Source organism: Mauremys mutica, unplaced genomic scaffold (assembly GCF_020497125.1).
Source record: "Mauremys mutica isolate MM-2020 ecotype Southern unplaced genomic scaffold, ASM2049712v1 000980F_np12_obj, whole genome shotgun sequence".
Lineage (NCBI taxonomy): Eukaryota > Metazoa > Chordata > Testudines > Geoemydidae > Mauremys > Mauremys mutica.
In genome coordinates this window covers 40,790-58,124 of record NW_025423086.1, presented here as the reverse complement: position 1 = coordinate 58,124, position 17,335 = coordinate 40,790, and the positions used below count along the sequence as shown (strand labels likewise).

Genomic DNA, 17,335 nt, shown 5'->3' with positions numbered 1-17,335 from the left:
AATCCCCCACTATTATTGGGTTCTTAATTTTGATAGCCTCTCTAATTTCCCTTAGCATTTCATCATCACTATTACTGTCCTGGTCAGGTGGTCGATAATAGATCCCTACTGTTATATTTTTACTAGAGCATGAAATTTCTATCCATAGAGACTCTATGGAACCTGTGGATTCGCTTAAGATTTTTACTTCATTTGAATCTACACTTTCTTTAACATATAGCCTAGCGTGGAGCTCCGATCAGCACGGGTGGCAATGCAGTCCGAAATCAAAATAAAGAAAGAGCTCCCGCATGGACCATGCGGATGTGATCGCTGTAAGGGCAGGCAAATCCGTTCTATCAGCGCTCCGTTACAGAAGACGAAATTCAAAATCATTTTTAAAAAATCTCCAGACAGACGCCATAGCAGGGGCTCAGCGCACTGCTGCGTGACAAGCGTAACGGAAAGCCAAAGAATCAAATGGACGCTCATGGACTGGAGGACTCAAGCTATCCCACAGTTCCTGCAGTCTCCGAAAAGTATTTGCATTCTTGGCTGAGCTCCAAATGCTTCTAGGGTCAAACACAGTGTCCGCGGTGGGTCAGGGCATAGCAATCTACGCACCCCCCCCACCCACCCCCAGAAGTGAAAGGGAAAACAATCCTCTGACTGTTTTACATGTCACCCTATCTTTACTGAATGCTGCAGATAGATGCGACGCTGCAGCCATCAACACCAACATTCTCACTCCCCCCCCGCCATGGGTGGCTGATGGTGCAAAATGACTGGCACCCGTCCTCATCATCAGCCTATTGGCACTCCCCCCACCATGGGTGGCTGATGGTGCAATAGGACTGATACCCGTTCTCGTCATCAGCCTATTGGCACATGGGGCAGTGCTAAAGGGCTGGTAACCATGCTGACTAGCATCAGTTAAGTCAATCAAGGGCACCTGTCCCTAATTTTTCCTTGTAGATGGTGCAGTATGGCTGGTAACCATCCTCATCATAGCAACAGGGGGCTGAGCTCCATCAGCCCCCACCCTTCATGTGTAAAGAAAAGATTCAATTGCCCCTGGACTAGCAGAGGGATGCTGGGCTCCTCTCCACACTCCTTACTGTCCTGTCTGGACTATCATAGCAGCTGGAAGCTGCCTTCCACTCATTTCTCACTAACAAGTCACTGTGTCTTATTCCTGCATTCTTTATTACTTCATCACCCAAGTGGGGTACAATGCTATGGTAGCCCAGGAAGGCTGGGGGAAGAACGGAATGAACAGGTGGTGTTGTTGCAGGAGCACCCCCTGTGAATAGCATACAGCTCATAATTTCTGCAGGATCTGACACAGAGCAGCTGTGCTCTCTGGCTCTATGATACAGTGGTTCTCTAGTACACTTGCCCATATTCTAGGCAGGACTGATTCTATTTTTAGATACCAAAAATGAGGGATTGACTGAAGGAGTCATTCCCAATTTTGGCTTTTACACCCCTGGCTGATCGGCCAGGGGCACTTATGACAGCAGCAAATGGCACAGTGCAAAAGGACTGGTAACCATGACCATCTTATTACCAATTTATGGTATGGTAGATGGTGCAGTATGGCTAGTAACCATCTCTGCTGTCATGCAAAAGCAAAATCATGCTTCTGTGTAGCGCTGCTGAATCGCCTCTGTGAGCGGCATCTATTACACATACGATGACAGTCACAAAAGGCAAAACAGGCTCCATGATTGCCATGCTATGGCATCTGCCAGGGCAATCCAGGGGAAAAAGCCGCAAAATGCTTGTCTGCCGTTGCTTTCCCAGCGGAAGGAGTGACTGACGACATTTACCCAGAATCACCCGCGACAATGATTTTTGCCCCATCAGGCACTGGGATCTCAACCCGGAAGTTCCAAGGGGTGGGGGAGGCTGCGGGAACTATGGGATAGCTACGGAATAGCTACCCACAGTGCAACGCTCCAGAAATCGACGCTAGCCTCGGACCGTGGACGCACACCACCGATTTAATGTGTTTAGTGTGGCCGCGCGCACTCGATTTTATAAAATCTGTTTTACAAAACCGGTTTATACAAATTCGGAATAGTCCCGTAGTGTAGACGTACCCTAAGTATTGGAATAACCACCAGCGTTTGGGGTTTGTCTGCCCCGTTTGGTTTGCAGTTCACCCTGATTGAGTGACCTCAGCTGGCTCCCACGGGCAGCACCGTCACAGTGGCGTAGTCGTGCAAGGATCCACAGAACCAGGTCAATTAAGCTTTGGGTCAGAATCCCACGCTATCCACATTGGAATGTTGGTATTGAGAGTTTGGTTGGTTAAATATCAGTGGCCATGCGCCAGAGAGCAACAGCAGAAGCAATGAATCTGCAAGCCCCGATGGAGAGCCTGCAGTTTGAACATGAGCAAAAACTGGCAGAAATTCGAATGAAAGAGAAGCAAGCCTTGGCCCAGCTGGAGGAAGAGGCTGCTGAGAGAAAGAAAGAGGCTGCTGAGAGAGAAGAAAAAGCTCGTAAGGGGCATCTGGAGCTGCTGGCTGCTGAGGAAAAAGCTCGACAGAGGCAACAGGAGCTGGAACAGGAGACCCAGAAGATGCAACAAGAAACTGCCAGACTTCGGCTCCAAGTCAAAAAAGCAAGGGAAGAACAGCAGAAACTGTATCCTCTTGAAAATCCAGTTTATAACTATGTTAATATGTGGTATTACTCTGGGCAGTTTTCTGTGTTTAACCAGTTTTGCTATGGCCGGGGAGAGGGGGAGTCTAACCTGGTGGGAAATAGCTGTCTGTCTGTGCAAAAAAGCAGTGTGTCTGTAAATGAAGTTTCTGAATGTCTGTCTGATGTCTCAGAAGTAAATCTGGAGTTAGATCAGGAGCAGAAAGATCTCACTGGTGAGGAGAATATTTCTCAAAAGCAAATTAAAGTAGATGGTCAGGTGAAAACCCTAACTAAAGAAGGAAAGGGTAGATCTGTAATGGGTAATGGATTGGTGGCTAGTACAGCTTGTAAAAGTAAACCTGAAATGGATAACTGTGATTTGCTGGAAGTAGCTCCGTGTAGTGAAAAAAGCAGCAGCTTATCCGTTGGGAGTGGCAATGTGCCTGGTAGGGAAAGTCCAGATAAGCCTAGGCAGCCTTGTGAGCTGATGGCTTTATCTGGTCAGCAGTGTGGGAAGGGAGGGATAGTGGAAGATGAATGTCCCTATCCCTTACCTGTTTCCTGTGTGGAGAAATGTGACAGTGAAGGGAATGTGCCTATGTCTGTCAGGGGTATTGACTTGCCTATGGAGGAAGCTATCTCGGTCTCCAAGCAGTTGTCTGTGAACAGCCCTGTGTGCTGGGACAAGGGAAATGAGCTCCCAAGCTGTGTGTCTGGGGAAGGAGAATGTGTCTCCGGCTCTTCTGTGTCTGTGGAGCAGACAGAAGGTGCCTTTCAGCCTGTGATGGTTGAGGGTGATTCAGTTGTCTCAGAGTTGGTTGTAAATACAGCTAAAGCCCAGGAAGGGAATGGTCCTAAGTTTGTGTCTGCTGGGGAGAATGGCACTGTAACTAGGTTGCATCCAGTTAGTGCCATAGCGAAATCCCAGAGACCAGACAATTCTGGTGCTTGTAGTTTGCCAGTTGCTAATGTGTGGTTGGAAAAGGGTGTAGCAACTCTGTCTGATCAGGGTGATACCCTAGCCAGGGCACCAGGAAAGCATGAAGGTGATTTAATTGTGTTACCTACTGTCAGTTTGACAACTTGAAGCAAGAAGGAAAAGATTCCTGAACTTATTCATGGCCAAGGGAAGGAGATTGCTTCGAACCTGTTATTGAGAAAGTCTATGGGCTTGGCTACACTTACAAATTTGCAGCGCTGCAGCAGGGTGTGAAAACACACCCTCTCCAGTGCTGTAAATTGCGGCGCTGCAAAGCGCCAGTGTAGTCAAAGCCCCAGCGCTGGGAGCGTGGCTCCCAGCACTGTCCGTTATTCCCCACAGGGAGGTGGAGTACGGACAGCGCTGGGAGAGCTCTCTCCCAGCGCTGGCACTTTGACTACACTTAGCGCTTCAAAGCGCTGCTGCGGCAGCGCTTTGAAGCGCTAAGTGTAGCCACAGCCTATGAGTTTGCCTGAAAGGGGATTGTGTAGGAATCTGCCTGATGGGCCAGAGGTGATTCTGAATGTAAGTGAGACCCAGAAAGAGTCTGTTGTTGCTCAGGAAAGTGTTCCTTTAGAGCAAGCCCTAAGTGAAGCAGGGAAGAGCAGAATTTCTGAAAGGGGTGAATTACTGCTTAGAAAAGCTCATAGGGAAGGGAATCCTCAAGGTAACTTGTGCAAGCAGTTTCCTGCAACTGAAGGGTGTAAAAGTGATTTAATCAAGAAAGTTTCAGTTCCTAACAGCCAGAAATTTTCTGTTGTAAATGGATCCACTGACTTTCCTTTTGAAAGGTCCAGTGTGGGTAGCTTTGAAAAGGTCTCTGAAGTAAAAGCTGTTAAAAAAGTTGAGCAGCCCAACAATCAAGTGGCTGTGTTTGGCCAGCTTGTTGGGAAGACAATGGTGTTCGGACAGGACTGTTTCCAGGCTGATTCAGTAAGTAAGCAGTCTGTGCTTCAGGGTCTAAGAAGAGATTTGGTTATTGGTGTTTCAAAGCAGAACAGTTTTATGGCCGAATGCTTGAGGATGCAGGGAAGAGCAAGCAGACTCTCACCCTCAGACTCTTTGGATTTGTGTGGTATCTCTGTAAAACAGAGTCCAGCATTGGAATGGGTAGCAACTAAAAATCTAAAAGCTAGTGTCTGTGTTGATGCAAATTACTTGGCTGGCAGGGAGAAGAAAGCCTGGCTAATAGCTGTTAGCAAAGAGAGCCCAGCCCATCAGCCAGTAAATCCTGTTAAGCAAAAGAAATCAGGGTTTAATCCTGAAGGACAAGAAGGAAAGAGAAAACTGAATTTTGCAAAGGGAAGCCACAGGTTAACCCTAAAAGGCTCAAACTCCAATGGTATTGAGCCAAGGTTGTGGCATGACAAACATGTTTGTAGATGGACACTTGCAATGAATTTGTTGTTATTGCTAATGCTAAATTTTGTAACTAATGTGTTGCTATTGCCAAGAACTGTAACAATGTACAATGTGCCTAATCTTTTGAAAAATCCCTTGAACATGTTAAAAGGAATACATGAAAACACACTTTATGTTAAAGGGCCTTGCTATACTGATCTTTCACAGTTAATGCCTGTAAACAATATTGGAACTTTTCACAGGGGAAAATACATTCCAGACCTAATGTGCAGTATGAAAGGGGAAACTGAGGCACATGACCATATTGCTTTCACAGCTAAATGCCAAGATTCCTGTACTATGAACAACATCAATATCTACATTGATTTAATGTTAATTGGGTTCAAAACATTGGCCAAAGCTGGTATGGATAAAGTAGCTGTTTTCTTTAGCTCTTGGCAAGATCACATAAAACATACAGGAACCATGCTGCAAAAGCTAACCAAGTTATACCTTGAGTTTGTAAAGAGATTCATTCATGTTATTGAACATGACTTTGATAAACCATTTCGGTTATACACTGGTACGGCCTCTAGCCCAACACTAGCTGTAGTGAAACAGACCCAAGAAAGGGGGCTCTTGGGATGCAGTCAGCGATGTTTTGTCATCCCTTCCTGCATCAATTTTGCGTTGGGGGTGTGACGTTATTGATATAAATTGGGACCATATAGAACATGGGTTGCAACCAAAGCCCTGCAGTGGCACCAAATCTTAGATAAAGGGGGTCATCTAAGGTGTCTAAGACCAGGTTATGGGTTGCTGGTTATAATTATGCTGTCTATATGTCTGTATCATTTTTAGTTGAAGTTATGAATGTTGGCTGTATGCTGTCTGTATTTCAAGTTTGTGCTGTGCTTCTGGAGGAAGCCTCCCAGACAAGCTGGTGTTAGCCCTGCTTAGCGGCCCATTAAGGACCATCAGCTACCCAACTGACCCATGGAGAGAAGGCAGACACGCCTTGTGACTCAGCAAAGTATGCAGAGACTTGTCCATGTGACTGCAGACTCCATTTTGCTGTGATTTTCCACAGTGAGAACAAAGAGATTCTTACACCTGGAAAAGCCTATATAAGGCTGATGCTTCATCTCCATCTTGTCTTCAATCCTGCTTCTTGGAGGGACTTTGCTACAAACTGAAGCTCTGCACAAAGGACTGAATGACCCATCCCAGCGGGGGATGTTCCAGAGACTTTATTTGAACCTGTAGTCTATGCCTTCGCTGCTGCAAGCCTGAACTAAGAACTTTGCCATTACTGTATGTAATTGATTCCATTTAACCAATTCTACCTCTCATCTCTACCTTTTTCCCTTTGTAAATAAACCTTTAGAGTTTAGATTCTAAAGGATTGGCAACAGCGTGATTTGTGGGTATGATCTGATGTGTATATTGACCTGGGTCTGGGGCTTGGTCCTTTGGGATCGAGAGAACCTTTTTCTTTTATTGGGGTGTTGGTTTTCATAACCATTCATCCCCAGGACGAGTGCACTGGTGGTGATACTGGGAGACTGGAGTGTCTAAGGAAATTGCTCGTGTGACTTGTGGTTAGCCAGTGGGGTGAGACCGAAGTCCCTTTTGTCTGGCTGGTTTGGTTTGCCTTAAAGGTGGAAAAACACCAGCCTAGGTGTGACTGCCTTCTTTGAGCAATTGGTCCTGATTTGGCACTCTCAGTTGGGTCCCGCCAGAACCGCATCGTCACACTGAGCAAAGGAAAAAAGACAGGAAGCCAATCCCATGCCTGTCCCTTTTTCTGTCTTCCTCCACCCCTGGACCAAGTCCCTCCCTGTTTGTCTGGGCCATTGTCCTCATGCCCCTGGCCAGCCTATTTCCCTTTGCCGCTCTGAAACGTGCCCCCACGGGCAGGCCTCGGGGGAGGCTTTGGCTAGGGCCAGCGTGTCCTTGCAATGTAATTGTCTCTCTGGAGGTGAAAGTCATCAGTGCGGGGTGCGAAGGGAAGTGGCCCTCGAAGGAGAATGCAAGGCATGTGGTGGGCAGGCCAGGGATTTCTTTGTCCCCCCCCTTTAAAAGGGGTCACCCTCCCCATCAGGGAATTGAACCCTGGTCTCCCACATGACAGGCGGGGATACTCACCACTATACTAACGAGGAAAGGGGCGTGATGAGTGGCCCCAGCTCCCACAGACCAGCTATGGTCAGCGTACACCTACACTGTCGCATGGGCCCCAGCAGGCAACAACACCCCTGGCCCTCTTCTGCTTCCCAAAGGCTTTGGCCGCAGCAACAGCCCAGGGAAAAGCCCTGGCCCTCCTCACCTGCCCTTGCCCAGCAGGACGCCTTTCCGGGCCTACACAGCTCCTCACACAACACCCGCCTGGGACCTTGCCCTCCCCTACCAGCTCAGCAGCACCTTTTTTCCTCTCAAAACCTCCTCTTGCCCCCCGCCCCCTTCCACACTTCACACACCTCATCACAAACTCACCCACGGCCCCTTTGGCTTCTCAAGCACCTCTGGAGGGACGCAGCTTCCCTGGCATGCAGATCCTTCCCTTCAACGCGCACTGGACGGACATTAGAAACACAGCCCTTTCCAGGAGGGAATGCGCTGCTTTTGGACCCTGGCGCCCAGCAAGAAGTCCTGGTACTCTTTTTCTGACCGATGGACCCCACTGACTTGGCTTTACCAAGCAGAAACTAAGGACCGGCCGATGGCTCTCTTTGCAAACGGACGCCATCAGACTGAGCCACGAGGCGTGCTGCAGGATAGCCCCTCCCCACCAAAAAGCAATGCCATGACCCGGATTCGAACCGAGGTTGCTGCGGCCACGGCGCAGAGTACTAACCACTATACGATCACGGCCAGGCGCTGGGGGCGCTGGCAGCAGCCCAGCGGAAAATGCTCAGCTCTGTGCTCTCGGGGCGGCCACCTACCTCGCCGGCGGCCACAGGTCTTTCTCAAGTCTCCCCATTACAGTCACAGGTCAAATGCTGAGCAAAGGAAAAAAGACAGGAAGCCAATCCCATGCCTGTCCCTTTTTCTGTCTTCCTCCACCCCTGGACCAAGTCCCTCCCGGTTTGTCTGGGCCATTGTCCTCATGCCCCTGGCCAGCCTATTTCCCTTTGCCGCTCTGAAACGTGCCCCCACGTGCAGGCCTCGGGGGAGGCTTTGGCTAGGGCGAGCGTGTCCTTGCGAGGTGTCACGGAGTGTGGGGGAGTCAGGCCCTGCACCCCTGGGCTCCCTGCCAATTCACCAGGACTCTCAGCCAGCCAGTAAAGCAGAAGGTTTATTTAGATGACAGGAACACAGTCCAACACAGGTCTTGCAGGCACAGATAACAGGATCCCCCCGGTTAGATCCATTTTGGGGGCCTTACAGCCCCCCTTGGGGATCAGAGACCTTTCTCCCTGCTTCCCCTCTGTTCCCCAGCCAACAACCGTCTCCCCCCCCCTCCGGCCCCTCCTCTCTCCTCCGCTTCTTTCCCGGGCCAGGAGGTCACCTGACCCCTTTGTCTCCTACACCTTAGCCAACACCTCTGCAGGGAGGGGCCGGGCCATCAGTTGCTAGGCGACAGAGTGTCAGGCATTTGTGCTGCTGGAACTTCGGCTCTGTACCCAGCCCCAGTAAGACCAGTCCCACTTCGTCACACCTCTCCCCCCTTCGAGACCGAACTGAGCGGGGTCACTCCAGCCAGTGACCTGGGGACGTTCAAACCCACCTACATTCCCATGGCTGCCCCAGGGTCCCCCCCGTTATGGGGGAAGATTTACCCCAGGTCAGTCCAGTTTCCTGCCCCCCTGTAGGTCGGGGGGACTCGAGGGCACTTGCAGGTTGCAGGGGGGAAGCCTTATGCCGCCCGTGCCCTTTCCCCACCCCAATACCCCTGGGGTGCACGCTGGGCTGGGGCCTTCTCCCCACATTCCAATCTGGGGGGCTGTGATTCGGGCTCTCTCGGTTCAGAGCCCCCCTTTTGACCCTGGCCCCCCTCTGGACAGGCTCCTCGGGGCAGGGCAAGGGCCTTACAGCCATCTTCCCCCTGTCCGGGGCCTTCCTCCCCCTCTGGCAGAAGTCACAGGAGCGGCAGTGCTGCCGGACATGGGTAAAGACCCCAGGCCAGTAATAGCTCTGTAGCAGCTTCTGCTGGGTACGCCAGGCTCCCGGGTGCCCTGAGGGGGGAATGTCATGGGCCCGGCACAGCAGCTGGTGGCGATACTCCTGGGGTACCACCAGCTGCCTCCTGATCCCCCCTGACTCCATCTTCCCTGGGGGAGCCCATTCTTGGTACAGGAACCCCTTCTCCCACAGGAACCTTTTCCGGCCACCTCGTCCCATGGTCTGTTCCCCCCCGAGGTTGGCCAGGTCCCCTATCCTCCGCAAGGAGGGGTCTCCCCGCACCGCGGCCTGGTACTCAGACGCTGGGGCAGGGACGGGGATCTGCTCTCTCTCCCCAGCTGGGTCTGAGGCCCCAGCCTCTCTGAGCCCTGTCCCTGGGCATTCCCTCCCCACCGGGTCAGGGTCCGGTGCCTCGAGCAGAGTGCCTCCCCCGGTGTCAGTGTGCAGAGCCCTGCGTCGGCTCTGACTATGGTTCATGGCCAGGGCACCCCGGGTGTTACTGGGCCAGTCCTCGAGGTCCCCCCCCATTAACACCTCCGTGGGCAAATGTGGGTGCACCCCCACGTCCTTGGGGCCCTCCTTGTCCCCCCACTTCAGGTGTACCCTTGCCACAGGCACCTTGAACGGGGTCCCGATCACACCCCTCAGGTTCAGGTAGGTGTTGGGCACCATCCGATCTGAGTCCACCACCTTGGGCCGGGCCGGGCCAGCGTCACCTCTGCGCCCGTGTCCCAGTACACAGTGACCTCCCTCCCATCTACCTCCAGGGGAACAAGGCACTCACTCCGGAGGGGTAGCCCCGTGCCCACCCTGTAAACCCAAAACTCAGGGTTGGGAGCATCCAGCCCCTCGGAGGGGTCGACCCGGGGTCCCCCTCCCTCCTTCGCAGGTGGTATACGGCCAGCCCCCGTTTCCTGCGAACGCTGCCCCTCATCCGACTGGGTCTCTACCCAGTTAACCCGGTGTGGGGTTGGTCTGCTCAGTTTGTCCGGGAGTTTGGGGCACTGGGACCGCAGGTGGCCCCTCTGGCTACAGTGATAGCAGCGCATGTCCCGTTGGTCCCCTCAAACCGGTCGGTTGTCCCTGGCGCTGGCCGTTCCCTTTGGGAGGGGGTTCTCCCGATTCCCCTTTTGGGTGGTCTCAGGATGACTCTCCCTCAGCGTCGCGACAGGCCTGTTCCTTTGGGGCTCCTCCCTGCCACCCCCCAACCGGCTCTTCACATAGTCATCGGCCAGCCGCCCTGCGTGTCGCGGGTTCTCTGGCTTTTGGTCCCTTAACCACAGCCTCAGGTCGGATGGGCACCGCTCATACAGCTGCTCCAGTACCAGCAGTTTAACCAGGTCCCCCTTCGTCTGGGCCTCAGCTGCCCACTTGCTGGCGTATCCCTCCATGCGGACGGCCAGCTGCAGATAGGAGACCTCAGGGGTTTTATCCTGACTCCGGAACCTCTCCCGGTACATCTCAGGGGTCAGCCCAAACTCGCGCAGCAGGGCCTGCTTGAATGGTTTGTAGTTCCCTTTCTCCTCCTCCCCCAGCTGGCCGTACAATGCCACGGCCTTGGGGTCCAGTAAGGGGGTGAGAACCCGGAGCCTGTCCGCAGGATCCACCTGGTGCAACTCGCAGGCCGTCTCAAAGGCGTCTAGGAACTCACCCATGTCCTCCCCCTCCTTGCGCGGGGCCAGGATGGACTTATCCAAGCTCCACGCAGTCCTGGGTCCCCCCTCACTCACCGCCGCACGGGGCCTGCTGCCCCCCAGCCTCGCCAGGTCCAGCTCATGTTGACGCTGTCGCTCTTTCTCCGCCCGTTCCTGCTCCCTCTGTTGCGCCTCATGTTCCCTCTGTCGCGCTTCATGTTCCCTCTGTTCCTTACGATCCTCCAGCTCTCTGCATTTTTGTTCCCTTTGTTCCTTATGATCCTCCAGCTCTCTCAGTTTTAGCTCTCTCTCCCAGTCCAGCCGCTGGCACTCCACGGACGAGCGTCGCCGGGACGATTCCCTGCTGGGGGGTGAGCTTCGCCGGGAGGATCCCCTGCTGGCCGGGGGGGTCATGGTGCCCTCGGTAGCTGGGCTCCTCCTCCCCCTCCCCCTAGGCCTAGGGGTGGGGGGTCTCGGGGAGCCCTCAGCGGCCGGCTGACCACTCCCAGCGGGGACAGACACTGGTGCCTGCGCTGCATCTGCCCGGCTGCTTCCCTCAGAGACAGGGATCGGTTCATTCACACGATCTGCCTCCTCCAGCTGGGCAATTAGCTGGGCCTTGGTGAGTTTCCCACTGCGCAGCTCCCTGTGCTTGCACTGCTCCACCAGGTCGCACTTGCGCTTCTTGGCATACATCGTCCTGCTGGCCACTCGCAGGCCGGGGTGCTCGCCGCTCCCCACGGGTTCCAGGGGGGACCCCTAGTGTGCCAGTCCTTGAGGTCACCCCCTCTCTGCCAGGGTCGAGCTGCAGACTCTTGCGCCCCTGGGATCGCTCGCTGTGATCCCCCAGGGGACCCTGTTACTGCAAAGTCCTTCTCTCTGGTCACACTCTCCCAGGGGTTAATCGCCCCTTCGTTTGACTGCTCCCCAGTCACTTACTACAGGAAGCGCCGTACACGGGGTGCAGTCATCCCACCGCTACCACCAGTTGTCACGGAGTGTGGGGGAGTCAGGCCCTGCACCCCTGGGCTCCCTGCCGATTCACCAGGACTCTCAGCCAGCCAGTAAAGCAGAAGGTTTATTTAGACGACAGGAACACAGTCCAACACAGGTCTTGCAGGCACAGATAACAGGATCCCCCCGGTTAGGTCCATTTTGGGGGCCTTACAGCCCCGCTCGGGGATCAGAGACCTTTCTCCCTGCTCCCTTGTTTCCCCAGCCAACAACCGTCTCCCCCCGCCCTCTGGCCCCTCCTCTCTCCTCCGCTTCTTTCCCGGGCCAGGAGGTCACCTGACCCCTTTGTCTCCTACACCTTAGCCAGCACCTCTGCAGGGAGGGGCCGGGCCATCAGTTGCTAGGCGACAGAGTGTCAGGTATTTGTGCTGCTGGAACTTCGGCTCTGTACCCAGCCCCAGTAAGACCAGTCCCACTTCGTCACACGAGGTAATTGTCTCTCTGGAGGTGAAAGTCATCAGTCCGCGGTGCGAAGGGAAGTGGCCGTGGAAGGAGAATGCAAGGCATGTGGTGGGCAGGCCAGGGATTTCTTTGCCCCCCCTTCAAAAGGGGTCACCCTCCCCATCGGGGAATCGAACCCCGGTCTCCCACGTGACAGGCGGGGATACTCACCACTATACTAACGAGGAAAGGGGCACGCTGAGTGGCCCCAACTCCCACAGACCAGCTATGGTCAGCGTACATCTACACTGTCGCCTGGGCCCCAGCAGGCAACAACACCCCCGGCCCTCTTCTGCTTCCCAAAGGCTTTGGCCGCAGCAACAGCCCAGGGAAAAGCCCTGGCCCTCCTCACCTGCCCTTGCCCCGCAGGACGCCTTTCCGGGCCTACACAGCTCCTCACACAACACCCGCCTGGGACCTTGCCCTCCCCTACCAGCTCAGCAGCACCTTTTTTCCTCTCAAAACCTCCTCTTGCCACCCTCCCCCTTCCACACTTCACACTCACCTCATCACAAACTCACCCACGGCCCCTTTGGCTTCTCAAGCGCCTCTGGAGGGACGCAGCTTCCCTGGCACGCAGATCCTTCCCTTCAACGCGCACTGGACGGACATTCGAAACACAGCCCTTTCCAGGAGGGAATGCGCTGCTTTTGGACCCTGGCGCCCAGCAAGAAGTCCTGGGACTCTTTTTCTGACCGATGAACCCCACTGACTTGCCTTTACCAAGCAGAAACTAAGGACCGGCTGATGGCTCTCTTTGCAAACGGACGCCATCAGACTGAGCCACGAGGCGTGCTGCAGGATAGCCCCTCCCCACCAAAAAGCAATGCCGTGACCCGGATTCGAACCGAGGTTGCTGCGGCCACGGCGCAGAATACTAACCACTATACGATCACGGCTGGGGGCGCAGGCAGCAGTCCAGCGGAAAATGCTCAGCTCTGCACTCTCGGGGCGGCCACTTACCTCGCCGGCGGCCACAGGTCTTTCTCAAGTCTCCCCATTACAGTCACAGGTCAAATGCTGAGCAAAGGAAAAAAGACAGGAAGCCAATCCCATGCCTGTCCCTTTTTCTGTCTTCCTCCACCCCTGGACCAAGTCCCTCCCCGTTTGTCTGGGCCATTGTCCTCATGCCCCTGGCCAGCCTATTTCCCTTTGCCGCTCTGAAACGTGCCCCCACGTGCAGGCCTCGGGGGAGGCTTTGGCTAGGGCGAGCGTGTCCTTGCGAGGTAATTGTCTCTCTGGAGGTGAAAGTCATCAGTGCAGGGTGCGAAGGGAAGTGGCCGTGGAAGGAGAATGCAAGGCATGTGGTGGGCAGGCCAGGGATTTCTTTGCCCCCCCTTCAAAAGGGGTCACCCTCCCTATCGGGGAATCGAACCCCGGTCTCCCACGTGACAGGCGGGGATACTCACCACTATACTAACGAGGAAAGGGGCAGGTTGAGTGGCCTCAGCTCCCACAGACCCGCTATGGTCAGCGTACACCTACACCGTCGCATGGGCCCCAGCAGGCAACAACACCCCTGGCCCTCTTCTGCTTCCCAAAGGCTTTGGCCGCAGCAACAGCCCTGGGAAAAGCCCTGGCCCTCCTCACCTGCCCTTGCCCAGCAGGACGCCTTTCCGGGCCTACACAGCTCCTCACACAACACCCGCCTGGGACCTTGCCCTCCCCTACCAGCTCAGCAGCACCTTTTTTCCTCTCAAAACCTCCTCTTGCCATCTCCCCCTTCCACACTTCACACTCACCTCATCACAAACTCACCCACGGCCCCTTTGGCTTCCCAAGCGCCTCTTGATGGACTTAACCACCATGAATTTATCCAGTTCTCTTTTAAACGCTGTTATAGTCCTAGCCTTCACAACCTCCTCAGGTAAGGAGTTCCACAAGTTGACTGTGCGCTGCGTGAAGAAGAACTTCCTTTTATTTTCTTTAATAATTTTCTGCTGCCTATTAATTTCATCTGGTGACCCCTAGGAAGCTTCTGTGGATTATGCTGCACTTAAACCTCAGTTTTACTTGAGCAAACAGGAGATATCTGACACTGTGCGATACGGCTCCTGTGCTCTGTTCCCAAAGTGTTCTGCAGCAGGGGAGGGTCTCTGGTAGTGTGTGTGTCACTGGCATATTGGGGTGATGCTGAAACTGGGCAGAGTAGAGGTGGCATTGTGGGGCTGGCGTAAACCTTCTCTCTCCATTTCCCCTTCCAAGAACCGAGGGGACAGTAACCCTTACCCAGTGAGGTCACATTCTCATAGTTCTCCTGCATGACATCCCAGTAGAGGGCTCTCTGAGTGGGGTCCAGCAGAGCCCACTCTTCACTGGTGAAATACACAGCCACCTCCTCGAAGGTCACCAGCCCCTGAAAGAGCAAGGGTCCAACACTCAATACCTGCTGCCCCATTCACAGCACCACCATTTGTGGGGAGAGGAGCCCATCAAAGGGAAGCCCTGGGTGGATTGCATTCAACAAAGTCCCACCCCTACCCTGCTCAGAGCATCCCAGAAACATCAGAGTGAGGGGACAAAGAGAGCCCCTTATCTCTCCCAGCAGATCCATCACATACCTACTAGCCACAGACTGATAGAGGAGAGGGAGCCCCTAGCAGGGACCAGGGAGAGATCCCTGGTAGGAAGCCCAGCACCCTCCTCATTGTGAGGAGCTGGGTATGAAGGGAGGGGAATCTCCCCTAACCCTCACTGGTGGGTATCCCCTTCATATTTCACAGCAGCCACTGGTTAGTCGGGTCAGGCTCCAGCACTATGAGTCTGGTCAGTTTTCCCAGCCCCATTCACGTGGGTTATTTTCTGCTCCACAAACTAGAGCATTTCCACCTCCGAACCTCCTGGGTCTGTTCCTAGAATCTAGGCCACTTATAAAACAACTCCCAGCAGGTCTGTCACACCCTGCCCTCCCTTTCTCCACCCTGTGCATTTCCTGCCCCGCGCCAACCTCCAAACCAGACTGTGCAAACCTTCCCATCTCCACTGTATTTGCTGTCCCTCTCTCTCCTGTAGGAACACACCAAACCCCTCCCTCAAAAAAATAATCCCTACCTGAGCTGGCTCCACTGCAGCCATTTCTCTTCCCTGTGTCATGGGAGGATGGAATGAGCTGGAGAAAAACATGGACGTCATTCTGCAGCCTGGGAGGGTGAGAAGGGCAGTTGTGGGGGTTACAGAACAGGCTTTAGTTAATGTCACAGGACGATTCCCCCAGGCCCTTTCCCTCCAGACAGACATCCTAGACTCTGCCATCCTGGGAAAATGCTCAATCTCTGTATTACATTGTAGACCTGGCCCCTCCTGCCAGGCTAAGCCCACAGAGAGATTTTTAACCTTCCTTCTCCCTCCCCCAATCTCATAACTAAGTCTCTGAACACAAGGCTAGAAAAGAGCAGAACCAAAGGAGTCACTGTGGGGGATTCCCTCGGACACTGTCCCCAGGGCAGTCACACCCCAGCAGGGGGAATATGGAGTCAAGAACCAGCTTTTCCTCTGTCTGATCCTTTTCTTGTTCACTGGAAAGTGGTTCTGCCCAGGGATGCTGCAATACATGTGTCTGGGTGGACTAGAGAGCTGGAAATCTCTCCCCCCGCCCACTCATTTCTCCCACTGCCCCTTTCAGTCTCTCCTTCCCCTGTCCTGTCTCCCTGCCCCTCTGGCTGGGACAGTCCCATTCCTGGGGGCTTTGCTCTCCCATGGCTGGATTTGCTCCTGGCAATTGCTAATGGGAGGAGAAATGACGAGGGGCTGTTTGTGCAGAGTCACCTTCTTGCCAGTCCCCAGCACTTTCCCTGAGGTCTGTCTGTTACCTGGAGTCTGTAGCTCAGAATTTGTATTAACAGGGCCCAGGGCTGCCCTAGGGGGCTAGTACCAGCTGGAGAAAGTCATCCCCTGGGCCAGGCAGAGAAGAAGCTTTAATTAAGGTCACATCCCAGCACAGAGCCCCGCTGGAGGAGCAGCAGCTGCTAAGCCTGGTCTCCCAGATCACAATGGAGGCTGCAGCGTCTGACCCAGGAAGCTGAACCCCAATATCCCGGGCAGAGAGGGACAGAGCGTTTGAGCAGCTTCCCTCCTTTAGCTCTCTGGGGAGAGCAGCTAATGAGAGCCCCTCCTCACAGGGAGAACTGCTGATCTCATTTGCCCCACTGTCCATCTGGAGTCACTCCTTGTCTTTCCATGCAGTGACTCTGGATTAACAATGGTCTCAATGAAACCAGATTTCAGAAAGAAGGAGTCCAGAACGCTGTGGAAGAGACCATTGTGTGGCATTTCTAGCCCCTTCCCACCTGCCTCACCCCCCAGATCTAGTATAAGGACTCGGGGCACAAATTTTCCCAATGGAACTGGAAGGTCCTGGAGTTTTCAAGATGTTTGATAAGTGGATAGAAAGTTATCACGGTGACTGGGCCTGGCTGGGGAATGCTGGGCAGTGCTTGGAGCCAGGATTCTGGCACAAGCTGATGAGATAGAAGGAGCATGGTTAGTAGCAGCCCCCAGAGCCTCCATCCAGGGGCCACCAGACACCCCCAGTATCCAGAGCACAGACCTCACAGCCAGGGTCCCACCAGATATTCCCTGGGACCCAACCCCCAAAATCCCTGAACAGGGACTCCAGATACCCCTCAGCACCCCACTGGCCAGAGAACCCCCACCAGACCATCACTGGCAGGCTGGGAATCCTAAAGGGTTCCCCCCACCAAGAGCCCCCAACAGCCAGGGACCCCCACCGCAGGGGACCCCTCACTGGGAATTCAGTCCCTACTGCCTGCCCAGGATTCCCCTACTGCCTGCCTAGGACCCCCACCTGTCCTGCAGCAGGACCTGCCAGGCCGTTTGCCTGGGACCCCCTGATGCTTTACAATGGGACCCCTCCCTCTGCTTGCCTGGCATCCCGACCTAGCGCCTGGCACTCCCCCACCCAGTTCTGTGCATTGGGCACGACTGAGCCCCTGGCACAGCACCAGGCTCCCTCTAACCCCCTGCCCCACCTCCCCAAGAGACGCCCACCCTCACTGTTCTGCACCAACAAGTCCCCAGTGATACCCACCTCCAGGACCCACAGCCTCAGGGCTGGGCACATCAGAACCCCCCCCCCCCAAACCTCCAGAACCCCCTGCCCAGTCACCCAGAGGCCTCCCCCTCCCACAATGTCCCTTCAGCTCCAGCT

At 54.4% G+C, this 17,335-nt stretch overlaps 2 non-coding genes across 2 annotated transcripts; both read right to left on the bottom strand.

Moving 5' to 3' along the window:
- Positions 1-7,047: 7,047 nt before the first annotated feature.
- TRNAD-GUC lies at positions 7,048-7,119 on the bottom strand. The gene has a single exon. It is a non-coding gene; the product is annotated as a tRNA-Asp (tRNA).
- A 5,165-nt stretch (positions 7,120-12,284) lies between these two features.
- TRNAD-GUC lies at positions 12,285-12,356 on the bottom strand. Its single transcript has one exon. It is a non-coding gene; the product is annotated as a tRNA-Asp (tRNA).
- Between the last annotated feature and the right edge of the window lie 4,979 nt (positions 12,357-17,335).